Raw genomic sequence first — 15,365 nt, forward strand, 5'->3', positions numbered from 1 at the left:
TCCTTCACAGGATTTGCCATCATGAAAACAAACTTCTACATGTGCTGATTTATCTGTGTGAACGGTCGAAATGGCCTCGTGATTTCAACCAAACTTAGAAACTTCTACAATATTCCTGCTGAATGTTGCGCCAAGTTTCTGGTGGTCCTAACCCAGTCAATCACACGGTGTCATTTCACTCAGGAAAAGTGTCACCAAGAAAACAACTTCCCAGAATATTTCCACACAACTCTCCAGAGAATAGCAGGTTAGACCTCTATTTTAATTTCTCTTATGGAGACTGAACCAGTCGCATATTACTTTTTAACCCCTTCTTATCAGGACTCTGACCTGATTATTGACTTTTTACTACTTGTTTAACTTTTTGCTAGTTTTTTTTAGGCCTCTAACCTTTTTTAACACTCATGTATTTCCGCCTCGTGTTTCTGGGGCCTCAAACCCCTTTTTCATCAGGACTCTGACATGATTACTTTTACTTCTCAACAGGTATGACTATTATATTGACCAGTTTCCTCCTTTGACAACAGACAATTTAAAGGTTGACCGAATTTGCAGAATTTTCTTCAAAGGTTTCTGTGTACCACAAATGAAATATTGAACAATAACACTGAGATGTCTGTTTAAATGTTGTTTTTCTAACTCCTCAGAGGTCAGACATGTCTGCTGGCAGCAACCAGAGATCTGAGGACCAGTTTCTGTGCTCCATCTGTCTGGAGGTCTTCACTGATCCAGTCTCCACACCATGTGGACACAACTTCTGCAACAAGTGCATCAGCCAACACTGGGATGTCAACGTTCTGTACAAGTGTCCCCTGTGTAAAGAGGCTTTTCCCTCCAGACCTCAGCTGAAGATCAACACCTTCATCAGAGAGATGGTGGATCAGTTCAGACATGAAGCTCAGCAGGAAGCCAGAAGCAGCTCAGAGCAACAAGCTGCCAAACCAGGAGAAGTTCCCTGTGACGTCTGCACTGGAACCAGACTGAAGGCCCTGAAGTCCTGCCTGGTGTGTCTGACCTCCTACTGTCAGACTCACCTGGAGCCTCATCTGACAGCTTCAGGTCTGAAAAGACATCAGCTGGTGGAGCCTGTGGAGAACCTGGAGGACAGGATCTGCAGGAAGCACGTTAAACCTCTGGAGCTGTTCTGTAAGACCGACTAGACATGTGTCTGCTTGCTCTGCCCTGTTTTAGACCACAAGACTCATGAGTTTGTTCCTCTGAGAGAAGACTATGAAGGAAAGAAGGCAGAGCTGGAGAAGACAGAAGCTAAAGTTCAGCTGATGATCCAGAAGAGATGACTGAAGATTCAGGAGCTCAAAGAGTCGATGAAGATCAGTAAAAATGCTGCAGACAGAGAGACAGCAGAAGGTGTTCAGGTCTTCACTGCTCTGATGGAGTCTGTTCAGAGAGGCCTGGAGGAGCTCCTAGAGGAGATCCAAGACAAGCAGAAAGCTGCAGAGAAACAGGCTGAAGACTTCATCAAAGATCTGGAACAGGAAATCTCTGAGCTGATGAAGAGGAGCTCTGAGCTGAAGCAGCTCTCGCGCTCTGAAGACCACCTCCACCTCCTCCAAAGCTTCTGCTCCCTGAACGCTGCTCCACCCACCAAGGACTGGACGGAGGTCTGAGTCCGTCCAGCATGGTATGAGGGGACTGTGGTGAGAGCTGTGTCTCAGCTGGAGGAGACACTCAGGAAACAGATGAAGATGATGTTTGAGCTGAAGAAGGTCCAGCAGGACGTTACTCTGGATCCTGAGACAGCACATCCTTACCTCGTCCTGTCTGATGATGGAAAACAAGTTTATCATAGTGATGTGAAGAAGAATCTTCCAGATAATCCAGAGAGATTTTCTAAGTATATTTGTGTTTTAGGACGTCAGAGTTTCTCTTCAGGCAGATTTTACTTTGAGGTTCAGGTTAAAGGAAAAACTAGATGGATTTTAGGAGTCGCCAGAGAGTCCATCATCAGGAAGAGAGACATCCCACTGAGTCTTCAGGATGGTTTGTGGACTGTGTGTCTGATAAATGGAAATGAGTACAAAGCTCTGGCTGATCCTCCAGTCCGTCTCCATCTCCAGTCTGGTCCTGAGAAGGTGGGGGTGTTTGTGGATTATGAGGAGGGTCTGGTCTCCTTTTATGATGTCGATGCTGCAGCTCTGATCTTCACCTTTACTGGCTGCTGCTTCACTGACAAACTCTACCCGTTCTTCAGTCCCTGTAGTAACGATGGTGGTAAAAACTCATCTCCTCTGATCATCTGTCCTGTCAATCAACGTGTCTGATGGTTTTCCTAAAGAAGCTCCGTGACCAGTGAATCTGAACCAGTTCCAGTCTGAGTTGTACTGGTGGAGAGATGAGGTTGACATCTGGATTATTCTGCAGCTGGTTCCACTTCTGCCTCATGATGGATCAGATGGTTGTTATGATGAATGTTGACTTTCTGTCTTGTTTTCTTCTTTCATGTGTCCCATGTTGGATTGTCCCCTCTGAGACGCCGTAGTCGTCGTCACCAGCAGGAAGTCAGGAGGTCTCAACAAGTTTTAAAGCAACACTGAATGAAATGTTTGTTTTTTTCTCCCATTAAACATGTTGTTCATTTATTCTGGAACAGAAATCAAAGAAATGTGTGAAAAGTTCATATTAACATGATTCTGATGTTCATGATGAGTGTAAATACGTTTCTGATCACAAATTCATGTTGATCATCAATAAAACAACAGAAACTGGTTTTCTGTCTGTTTGGGGCTTTTTCATCACTTTGCTGGAAACCAGACCTGAACCGGAACAAGTCTTCAGGTTTCTGCAGCCTCTGCACCACTGAACACCGATGCTTCACCTCCTCTCCAGCGTGACTCCATCAGCAGCTCCACTCACATTTGTTTGCTGGTCTCAGAGCAGAAACCTGCAAAGGAAATACCACCCAGCTGGTTCCCACAGACTTCTCTAGACCAGGTTCCTGAGCATCCGCATCAGGATGGACAAGTTACAGTCCAGATGCAGCAGGAACAGTTTCCTCTGGAACAGGGATGTGCAGCTGGGTCCTACGAGGTCTACAGTCCTGCAGGTTTCCACTATTTCCTGCTCCAACGCACCTCATTCACATTAAACGGAGAGAAAACAGATGATTGTGTCAAACTGACCACCTGCCTTCCTAAAAGGACAATGGGGGTCAAACACGTCTGTGGAGTAGAAGTACATCAGTAGTGCAATGACAGTATATAGACAATCGTACTCGCTGTGTACTTGTTGTGTACTTGTACATGAAGGTGTGTTTTCACCTTCAGGGGGACTGGAGCTCCTTTTCTTGTAGAAAAGCAGCAAAGCTGCAGATGAGGTGATGATGATGAAGAACAGAATCAGACGGACGGTAAGCTGCACATCTGCAGGGACGATGACAGTCAGACAGTTTAGTTTGGACACACACACGGTGTGTGTGGGGGGAAATTAGTCTCATCATGTGTAGAACACACACAGGTTTTCTCCACACACATGAACATGTCGTCTACCTGACCGTGCAGCTGCTATCTCAGGCTGCTTGCTGGTTTCAGATGAGGAAGATGAAGACGAGGAAGAGGCTGAGGAGGAGCTGAGACTCTCTGTGGTTGCAGCTGATGATGGAGAGAACGGCTGCAGAAGTGGGCGGAGCTGTGAACAGTGATGAAAGCAGAAGTCTGAGCTCATCCAGAGGTGGAAATCTGAAGTAAAGATGGAAACTGAGGAACATCTTTATCATGTTCAGGATAAAACTCACCTCCAACCACAACAAGCTCAAACTGCTGCTTTGATATAATTCCTCTCAAACCACACGCGTACACTCCTGAATCAGCTGGTTTCAGCTCCATGATGCTCACATACACATCATCATCTTCTAGAGGATAATTTTTTACATATTTCATGCTGTATCTGCCGTTCTGAGCGCTGTAACCAGCAGTTTCAATCAGAAAGTTTTTTCCTTCACAGTTTTCCCGACAGAAGAACATCTTCCAGCTTCCAGGAAAATAAAACATTTAACAATGATGTTTCTTCCTTCCAGTCCTTCATAGACGTCTCCGGCGTCTCCATCCTGCAGCGCTGCTGAGGAGATGAAGAACCACAAGTTACCATCATCGTCCTCTATGAACGTCAGACTGGATATTTAATATTTTTATTCATTAAACTGAAGACAGACATGATGATTTATTCTAAGTTTCACATTAAATCAGTGAATTCAACATTAAATTCTAATTTACTGGATTGAATTAACCCCACGTTTAACCACGTTTCCTATTTCAATAAAACTGCGCATGACGCACCGGTATGCTCTCCCCTTCTGATTGACCCCATTTTTGACCAACTGGATTGGTCAAAAAATGACCAATCCAGTTGGATTGTACCTATTTGTTCTTTCTGTTGCAGATAACCACACTCATATATCCATATACATCCCCATACACATATAAAGATATGCCGGCCACTAACCTGTTGTACGCTTGTACTTCCTTGCTGAACCTTCAGTAAATTGATCTGCACTGCACTGCTGGAGTCTGCCTGTTCCTTCTGACCGAGGATGATTCAGTTGACACTCTGTTGAATATCAGCTGAGACACATACATCTTCTAACAAGTGGTCCTTCGAGCCGGATGTGTATTGGCTGAGTCAACAAGATGGCGACTTCACAAGATGAAACTTCTCAGGAGAAGAGCCTGAAACATATTTGCCATCCATGCAGGAGCCAGAAGCTTCCGGGATATCTGGCGGAGTATGAGCACAGCTTACCTGATCCAGAGGAGTCATCAGGCAGCTCAGAGGAATCTGGGAAGGAGTGGCAAGGATGGACAAAGATGGAGGATGTCTGGACAAGAGTACTGGAAACGATGAACGGGATGCATATCACCATGAGAGAGACCAGTGGTGCACTAACCAAGCGTCTGGAGCAACTGGAGCAGCCATGTAAACCCTGTAGCCCTCTCCCTCCACATGGTGAAGCTCCAGCTCAATATAGAGCTGCATCTCTTCCTGCTCTTCTGCAAATCCCCCAGCCACACAGTTTGGGCATTAGTAACAGCTGCACCACTGAAACTAAACTAAACCTCTCAGCACCAACAGTAAGGAAGGAGACTAGAACACCTACTAAGTTGTTTAGGCCAGTAGAACCTGCTGTATCACCACAAAGTGAAATTCCCAGACCCCAGTCAGCACCACAGCTAGAACACTCACCTTTGAGTACCATTATGCAGTCTGTGCCTTCACCTAGTGTTCAAGCTGTTTCATTATTTCCAGCACTGCAGTCAGGTGTTCTCCGAGCACCACAGTCTGGGTTTCAGCCACTACCTTTGTCACAGCCTGTACTCCAGCCCACTGTAAATACTGTGTTACAGCTGGAATGTCAGCCTATACCTCAGCCTGCTCCGCAGCCGAGAGTCCCTCTGACTTATCAAGGTTTCCAGCCAGCAGTGCCACCTGCTCCACCCCCTCAAGTTAGTCACATCATACAACCTGTGATACAACATGCCTCACAAGTGGCTCACTCAGTGCAGTTTGGGAGGCTTGAACTATCTCAGGATGAGCTTATATTCAGTCAGAGGTACTAACACCCATCGGTCTTAAGTAGCGCCAACCAGGTACAGTCTGCACATGCTCATAATCACGCTACAACCTCAGCAGGGTTACACTATCAGCCATCGCAGGGAGCACAGACACAACAGACCTATAGTCAACATCATGTCGCCCCATCTGATGCTCCTGCTAGCTACCGTTCTGCCAACTATCCATCGGCCTATCCACCTCAGTCTGCAGCCACACCTCTTGCAGTTGCAAGAGTTGCCCAGCCAAACCTTATGGAGATGATGGTGGCATCCTCATATGGCATCCCAAAACCCAGGCTGGTGACCTTCAAATCAGGGAGAGTGAGTGACTTTGCTTTATTGAAGAAAGGATTGGACAGTCTACTAGGGCCACATGCGCATCTCACAGAGGAGTATAAATATCACATCCTGCTGGATCATTTGGAGCATCCCTGTGCTTTACAAGTGGCCAGGTGCTACATTCATGACCGTGCTCCCTATACCAGTGCAATGCAAGCTTTGAGGCAGAACTGCTCAGGCAGTTAATCCAGAGTGATCTAAGTTCTATATTAAACTACTCTCCTATTAAACCAGGTGACCCTCAAGCATTTGAAGATTTCTCCCTAGCAGTATCTAGCCTGGTGGGTCTCCTCAGTACCATGGACGAGGTAGCGGCTATTAAGCTCCAGTGTGGTTCACATGTAGACAAGTTACTTACAAAGCTCCCTTCTAACTATAGGGACAGTTTAATTGAGTACTGCATCACACGTGGTATCATTTGCAGTGGTAGCAGCCGCACCTACAACATGTTCAACCTCTCTGAGTGGCTTGAGCACAGGTCCCAGGTGTTGCAGCTGTCAAGGCAAGCCACTCAGTCACTACCCTCTGACCGACCACACACAGGAAGGGGAAACCTCAGATCTTCTGCAGGGTCCAAGACACAGAGTAAGTTTACCTCCATCTATTATGGCTCAGATCCTACAAAAATACATCCTAATATTGATACTAGAGCACCAATGACCAGTACTCCTCCCTTTTCTAAGAAGAAACAGAAGTTTAAGCCATGTTGCCCATACTGTGCGAGGACAGAGCACAATCTCAGTAGCTGTGTAGATTTAAAAAAGCTAGACCTTAAAGCTGTGGCCACCTGGTTAAAGGAGAAATCCAAATGCTGGCGCTGTGGCCGTAAACACACTCCTGAGCAGTGCACACTCAAAAAGCCATGCAGCACCTGTGGAGAACAGCATTTATTGGTGCTCCATGACCTGGCTGAAGCTAAAACTCAGGACCCTAACATCTTAACAGTGAGCACCAGTAAGTATTTTTAGATCCTCTCAGTCACTCAGGCCGAGTAATGCTCAAAGTCGTACCTATAAAATTACACCACCAAGGCAAGTGTCTGGACACATATGCTCTTTTTGATGATGGTTCAGAAAAAAAACTATCATTTTTCCAGCAGCGGTCAAATCACTTGGCTTATCACAGGAGGAGGAAACTCTGTCCTTGCGCACTATCTGTCAAGATGTGATCCAGATTAAGGGAGGCTATGTCTCATTTCAGGTGTCCCCCAAAGCCAAACCAAAGATGCGCTACAAAATAACGCATGCCTTTACTGCCCAACAGCTCAGCTTAGCTGAACAATCGTGCCCAGTAGAGCTCTTAAAGGAGAAGTATCAACACCTTCAGCAAGTGCAGCTTAAGGGATTCAACCACATACAGCCTCTAGTGTTGATCGGCTCTGACAACGCTCACCTCATAACTCCTGTTCGTCCAGTCCTGCGTAGCCCAGCCCAAGGACCTGTCGTTGTCTGCACCAAACTTGGGTGGGCTATCCAGGGTCCAAGCCACAGCATGCCCATACAGCAGGGGGAGTTGCACTGCCTTAACATATCATGCCCCTCTCCTGCTGAAGCCCTCCAGCAGGACGTACAGCGCCTGTGACAATTAGATGCTCCCCTTCACAGACCTGAGAAGGAGGTCATATGCTCGAAGGAGGATAGAGAGACCATAGCCATATTAGAAGCCAAGACCATCAGAGTCCTTGTGGATGGTATTGAGAGATATGCCACTCTCTTACTCAGGAAGCGAGACTTCCCACTGATGAATACGTCTCCAGATGTAGTTAAAGGACATCTGAGGCTGACAGAATGCAAGCTAGTAAAGAATCCTGATCTGGCACTCACTCATAGCAAGGAAATTAAGAGGTTAGTAGACTCTGGTTATGCTGTGAAGCTAACTCCGGAAAAGATTTACTGCTCCGCTGAGGCCTGGTATGTACCTCATCACATTGTACATCACAATAACAAGGCTCGGGTTGTCTTTAACTGCTCGCTTGAGTTCCAGGGAACCGTCCTCAACCACTACCTCTTGCCAAGACCTCCTTTGGGGCCTACATTGCTGAGTGTCCTCCTCCGCTTCTGGCAGTATCCTGTAGCAGTGAGTGGAGATATAAAGGCTATGTTTCACCAAATCCGCATACTGTCTGCAGACTGTACCCATGGAGAGACAGTGAGACAGAGAGGCCCCCAGATGTCTACGAGTCGAGAGTCTTGCCCTCTGGGATGACATGTAGCCCCTGTTGTGCTATTTCGCCCTTCAAAGCTACGTGAGGAATCATAAAGACACTCACCAAGATATTTATGACTCTGTTCACACAGCCTTCTATGTGGACATCTGCCTGCAGTCCCTCTCCAACCCAGATTAAGCTAAATTGCTCATTTACCGGATGAGGGAGCAGCTTATGCAAGGTGGCTTTTAGGTACGCCAGTGGGCAAGTAACATCCCTGAGGTGGTTGTTAATCTGCCCAGCATGGCTAGGTCAGACAACTGTGCATTGTGGCTGAATTTCAAAAGCCTTGACCCACAGGAGTCAACACTTGGTCTTAGATGGCACTGCCCAACTGATGTCTTAGGATACAGGCACCTCCCCATAGCTTACACAACTGTGACGCTGCAAAATACATACAAGGTACTGGCCAGTCCAGCGCATCACCCTTCCTCGCTGCTACAATCCTCCACACAACTATGACTTTGCTACATACGAGGCTCACATCTTCTGTGACGCCTCGGAAAGGGCCTATGGAGCTGTAGCCTACCTCAGAGTCACAGAGCAGCAGGTGCCCATCTCCACCGCCTTCATCATGGCTTGCTCCCGTGTAGCACCCTGCAAGCAGGTGTCAATACCACGGCTGGAGTTGTGTGCTGCCCTCACTAGCCAACTACACCTCTAGTCACTAGCCCAACTAGCCAAAATGCTCCAATCTGAACTCTCACTTCCTCTGCATGCTATCCACCTGTGGACGGATTCTACTACAGTGCTACAGTGGATCCAGTCCAACTCCTGCAGATACAAAGTTTTTGTGGGAACTCAAATCTGTGAGATACAGGAGCTGACCTCTCCGGTGGAAATATGTGAACTCGGAAGATAATCCAGCAGATTACTTCACAAGAGGGAGGTCACTTTCAGAGCTCACTGTCTCTAGTTGTTGGTCACATGGTCCACACTTTCTCATCCAGACTCCTGAAACCTGGCCAAAGCCTCCTACAGTAATTCCAGACTGTAACAGCGAAGAAAAGCTGCTTTCTGTGCCCTTATTACATCTGTATCCCCAGGCCTGCCAGACCCAAACCAGTACACATCTTTAGATGACCTGATTCTGGCAACTCACAAATCCCTTCATGGGGCGGCGGCTAACCCTCTCACTGCTACTGAGTATCTGGAGGCAAAAACGCAGTTGCTTCGTTCTGCTCAAAAGGACAGTTTCCCAGAAGAGGTCCAAGCTCTTCAAAAGGGCCACCCTGTGTGCCCTAGTAGCCGTCTCAGTGTTCTTTCCCCTGAGTACGACAGCCTCAGTGGACTGATCAGAGTGGGGGGCCGTCTGCGACAAGCCACAGACCCTGACAGCATCCATTCGGTTGTGTTAGCACCTGAGCACCCTTTGACTCAGCTCATCATAAAGTACTATGATGTCCAGCTGCTTCACCCTGGTGCAGAGAGATTATTTGCGGAGGTGCGGCATCCCTATTGGATTCTCAGAGGACGAAAGGCCATTAAGAAACATCAGTACCAGTGCGTGGACTGCAGGAGATGGCGCGCCTCACCTTCTACACCAAAAATGGCTGACCTTCCCCCATCTCAGCTGAGACTCTACAAACCACCATTTTGGTCTACCGGAGTGGACTGTTTTGGACCATACCTGGTCAAAATTGGACGTCTGAGGGAGAAGCGCTGGGGGATCATCTACAAATGCCTCACCACCAGATGTGTTCACTTAGATCTCCTCCCTAGTCTTGATACTGACTCTTTCTTAATGTCACTACGCAGGTTCATTGTGCGGCATGGGAAACCGTATGAGCTGTGGGCTGATCGAGGCACCAATTTCAGAGGCGGCCATAAAGAACTGCAAGGCACCTTTGAGAACATGGTCCCCAAGCTGCAAGAACAGCTAGCAAGCCAGACCATCAACTTCAACTTCAATCCTCCACACTCGCCTCACTTCGGGGGAGCATGGGAAAGAGAAATCAGGTCAGTCAAGTCAGCCTTACAGGTCGTCCTGAAAGACCAAGTCGTGGCAGAGGAAGTCCTCCTAACAGCTCTCATAGAAATTGAAGGCATCCTCAACTCTAAACCTCTTGGTTACGCCTCCGCTGATGCGGCTGACCTGGACCCTATTACCCCTAACCTATTGTTGATGGGGCGGCGGCACACTACATTACCACAGGCAATGTATGGCTCTCATGAAGCTTTGTCCAATAGGAGATGGAAAAATAGTCAAGTGATCACTTCTGGAAACGCTTTGTCCAGGACTACCTCCCAGGGCTCCAGTTGAGACAGAAATGGAGGGAATGTGCTGATAATGCTGCTGTAGGACACATCGGAATGATAGTGGACTCAAACCTTCCCAGAGGACTGTGGCCTGTTGGGACCACCACCACAGTTTTCCCAGGGACAGATGGTGTTGTTCGAGCTGCAGAGGTCAAGGTGAAAGATCCGTCCCGTAACCAAACTGGTGGAGCTTCCTGAAATCCCTGACCACTCAGATGGGGCTTCTTCAACTTAGCGGACTTTTATGAGTATATTTGCCTGTCAAATACAGAGGTGGCTGTTAAAAGTCTGTGTTCTGGCAGAGACTGCATTACCCATACTGCACCGGGTTTCTTGTAGTTCCGATTTGTCGCCACATAAGTTGGTCTCGTGGCTCGGCAGCACGACTGTAGCATATTGAGTGGCTAGTGGCATCGGTGTTGCATTCTATGTTAATTGTGGGTGTGAGAGTTCCGTGCGCGTTCCTTTCTATGTAAGTACAGGGTTTGAATGAAACGTGTGTTTATTTCAGCTATTATCTGGCGTGATCATAAGCCTTGTGTTAGTTTGTTTCTGCTACACCTCACAACTAAACCGCATGTGTGCATGTTAGTTGTCAGCAAAAATAGTCACGTCGACTACTATTCCAGTTATGACCTTAAACCTGTAAAGTTTTAAGGTCTGTCATCTGGATACGGCTAAGCTAGGGGCAACTGAGCAGCGATGGGTGGTAGAGTTATCAGCATTTGACTACACTGTCAGGTATCGTCCCAGTCGGATTAATCAAAATGCTGATGCTTTGTCCCAGCAGGACACCAGTGGAACTTGGGACCAGTTAAAGCAGTTCCTTTCTGGCACGGCCCTTCCAGAGGATTTACATATGGAGGTTGCTGGTTCAACTCAAGCAGCTGTTCAGTCCCTCATTGCCTTGCCAGTTCAAACTCATGCTGACCTTGGAGTACTCCAAAGATCGGATCCCACAATCACAGCATTCCTGGAGTTCTGGCAGCAGCAGAGAGGGCCGAGCAGAACTGAAAAAGAAGAACTGAGTGCTGCTTGTTTAAGTGTGTTTAAGCAGTGGGACTGGATTGTTCAAAAAGAGGGTCTCTTGTTCCACCGCCTTCAGAAGCCTGATGGTGGAGAGGAAGTCTTACAACTTATTCTCCCTGAAAGCTTGAGAGTAGAGGTGTTACAGGAGCTGCATCAGAACAATGGGCACCAGGGAATAGAGCAGACAACAGAAGTGGTAAAGCAGAGGTGTTTTTGGCCAGGTATGGACAATGATGTGAATAACTGGTGCCAGCAACGTGAACGCTGTTATCTAAAAAAAAAAAAAAAAAATACTCAGCCTATGGGCCACCTGCTTGCTGCAAAACCAAACCAGGTGCTGGCCATTGATTTTACTTTCGTGCAGCCTGCTCGTGATGGACGAGAGTTGATAATGGTGATGACAGATGTTTTTTCGAAGTTTACTCAAGCTATTCCAACCCACGACCAGAAAGCGTCCACTGTAGCTAAGGTCTTGGTTCGAAAGTGGTTTTGTCATTTCAGGGTTCCAACCCATATACACTCTGACCAGGGGAGGAACTTCGTCTTGTGTCTTGGTACATCAGCTGTGTGAGTTGTATGGGGTCCAGAAGAGTCTAACCACACCCTATCACCCACAGGGAAATGGGCAGTGTGAACGCTTTAACCGGACGATGCACAACTTGCTCCACTCGCTTCCACCAGATAAAAAGCGTAACTGGCGGTTGAGGTAGAACTCTGTTACAGATTTTTGTGAAATCTGTGAATACAGACAGAATCTGTACTAATCTAGTAAAATGTTAAATGTTCTGGTCCGATGCAGGTTCTGGAGGCTGAAGGTGCAGGTAGACCATGTGTGCGGTCTGACTGAAATCCTTTCAGATGTGTGACTCATGACTGTAGTGCGTTTCAGGCGATGCCTTCAGGCAAACACACACTTTGTTGTACAACGTTTGTTGTGCAACAGTGTCACACGCTAAACTTGAAAGGTGGCATAAGGAAGTTGTGGTTGAGTGGCCTCTGGTTCACCTCTGAGACAGGAAGGCAGCGTTGGCTTTGTGATCGGATTCCTGAAGTGACGCTCAGCTTTAGCTCTGAGACACTCTCTCACCTTCAGGTTCTACAAGGAACTACAAGGAATTGGAAAAAGAAATGAAAGTCTCCAAAAAGCCACAGAGAATTCTCCACATCAAGCTGAAGAAACAAGCTGGGTTTTTAAATACTGGGTTTTTAACAACTTAGACACTTTTCTCTTCTCTCTTTTTCTTTTCGTTCCTTTCCTTTTCTTTCCCCTGCACTGTCCAGCACTGTCATATCTCAATAAAAATAATAATAAAAATATTCATAATATTAAGAGCAGCCATGTTCATGACATGTCTGCCTTAACAGAGCAAATCAGTGGCAGAAACATGGAACACAGACTGCTGATCTGTCTGCTGAGATGCTGGACAGGTTAAAAAAAACATCTTTAGGCAACATTTTAAGTTGTTTTTGACCCAGAAACCCCCATTTTAAAAGCAAACATGCAATATGAGTGTTTTTCGTTGCAATGAAGTGAAAATATGCTGTTTTTTCATTTGTTGAAAACCTTCCTTTTCCCTGATTCTTATAGTTAGGATATGAGCATCTCCTGAGTTGGAGTCTGCATGTACGGGACCCAACTGTCCAGGTTCTGCTCATTGCTCTTATAGTTATGGGTAGTTTAGCCATCCATTACTTATGTAGCAATGGGGATGTTACCTGATGCACTGAGAAGTACCTCGCTCTATTTCTCTAATATATTAATGTATAACTATATGCCAATATTGCCGTCTGTAACTTATTTCTCCTTTTTTCTGCAGGTCTTCCTGAATAAGTGCAGTTGTACATGTTGATCTGTCTTTCCTGTCCTCTCCACCCCAACCAGTCGAGGCAGATGGCTGCCCTCCCTGAGCTGGGTTCTGCTGGAGGTTTTCGTCCTGTTAAAGGAGAGTTTTGTTCCTTCCCACTGTCGCCGCGTGCAGCTCAGGATGGAGGATTGAATCCAAGTCATGATTCGATGTAATCAGTTGGTTTCTATTATAGGATATGTATGAATTGGCTTGAAATGATGTGTATGTTGATTTGTGTATGTAAAGTGCCCTGTGACAACATTGTTGTGAATTGGCGCTGTACAAATAAAGCTAGATTGAAATAAATTGAATTTACAGGTAAAAAAAACAAAAAAACCAACAACTAACCAAATAAATAAATAAATAAAATATTTTTTGGCTGGTCTTTTATTCCCAATCATTTTACAGCCAGTTATGTTTTACATCACATTGTCTTATCTTTTGTTGTTGTTTCTTTTATATGTTTAAATAATAAAATGAGATGAAATAAAGTTTTTTTTTAAATGTTTTATATAACATTGTATGTTTATTCAATGTGGATATTTTAATGCTTTTAAAGTTCCAAACAGTTACCATGAAGGAATAAGAACAGATTTATGAAGTCCTTTAACAGACTTTTTGCTTTTCACAAATACTTGTACTAATATTTTTCTTCTCTAAGTTACATGAAAGGGAAAAATGCTGTGAAAATCTATTCACTGATAGAAGACTTGCATATGAATAAAAACCAATAGTGTTTTTTCTTTTTAATCTTAGGTATATAGTTAGTTGTTATCTGCTGTTACTTTTTCTTTAGTCTTTGTTCTTATTTTCTGTTAATTTCTCACTACCCTTTGTCAGGGTGGGAAAATCAAATCGCGAAAATCGGAATACAGGATTTTTTTGCTTCACAATTTTTAAATCAATCTTTTGTTTAAAAAAAAATCTTTTTTTTAATAAACAAAAATAATCCATTTTAAATTTTTTGTCATTTATATTGTTTTCATTGATCTTTTTACTTGTCTTCTTGGGCGTTATAACAGTAGAATGATTGTCTGGCTACTGTGTTGTTTTTTCCTTGAAATCAAGAAAAATGAAAATTTTTTATTTATTTTGTTTTTTAATCTACAAAAATCAGCATTATCAAAGAATTGTGAGAATCGCATTTTAAATCAAATCGGCACCCAAAAAATCGGAATCTAATCGAGTCAGGACAAAATATTATTGTCACAGCCCTAACCCTTTGTACATCTATCGCATCCCTTATGCGTCTTTATTTGAATTTCCATCCATCTTCTGCCGCTTATCCGGGGTCGGGTCGCGGGGGCAGCAGCCTAAGCAGGGAAGCCCAGACTTCCCTCTCCCCAGCCACATTTGCCAACTCTGCGGGGGGGATCCCGAGGCGTTCCCAGGCCAGCCCAGAGATACAATCCCTCCAGCGTGTCCTGGGTCTTCCCCGGGGTCTCCTCCCAGAGGGACGTGCCTGGAACACCTCACCAGGGAGGTCCAGGAGGCATCCTGACCAGATGCCCGAGCCACCTCAACTGGTTCCTCTCGATGCGGAGGAGCAGCGGCTCTACTTTGATCTCCTCCCGGATGACCGAGCTCCTCACCCTATCTCTAAGGGAGAGCCCGGCCACCCTGCGGAGGAAACCCATTTCAGCTGCCTGTATACGAGATCTCCTTCTTTCGGTCACGACCCACAGCTCATGACCATAGGTGAGGGTAGGAACGTAGATCGACTGGTAAATCGAGAGCTTCGCCTTCTGGCTCAGCTCCTTCTTCACTACGACAGACCGGCGCAGAGTCCGCATTACTGCAGACGCCGCACCAATCCATCTGTCGATCTCACGCTCCATCCTTCCCTCACTCATGAACAAGACCCCAAGATATTTAAACTCCTCCACTTGAGGCAGGACCTGACTCCCGACCCGGAGAGGACAATCCACCCTATTCCGGCTGAGGACCATGGTCTCAGATTTGGAGGTGCTGATTCTCATCCCAGCCGGGATCGGCCGCAAATCGCTCAAGCGAGAGCTGGAGATCATGACCAGATGAAGCCAACAGGACCACGTCATCCGCAAAAAGCAGAGACCCAATCCAGAGGCCACCAAGCCGGATCCCCTCAACACTTCGGCTGCA

General features: G+C 46.1%; 1 pseudogene across 1 annotated transcript; it reads left to right on the top strand.

Moving 5' to 3' along the window:
• Nucleotides 1-656: 656 nt before the first annotated feature.
• LOC306754883 (E3 ubiquitin-protein ligase TRIM21-like) lies at nt 657-2,282 on the top strand (annotated as a pseudogene). The gene has a single exon. The product of its transcript is annotated as an E3 ubiquitin-protein ligase TRIM21-like (transcript).
• The last annotated feature ends 13,083 nt before the right edge of the window (nt 2,283-15,365 follow it).

This window comes from Telmatherina bonti (assembly GCF_933228915.1).
Source record: "Telmatherina bonti genome assembly, chromosome: 4".
Classification (NCBI taxonomy): Eukaryota; Metazoa; Chordata; class Actinopteri; order Atheriniformes; family Telmatherinidae; genus Telmatherina; species Telmatherina bonti.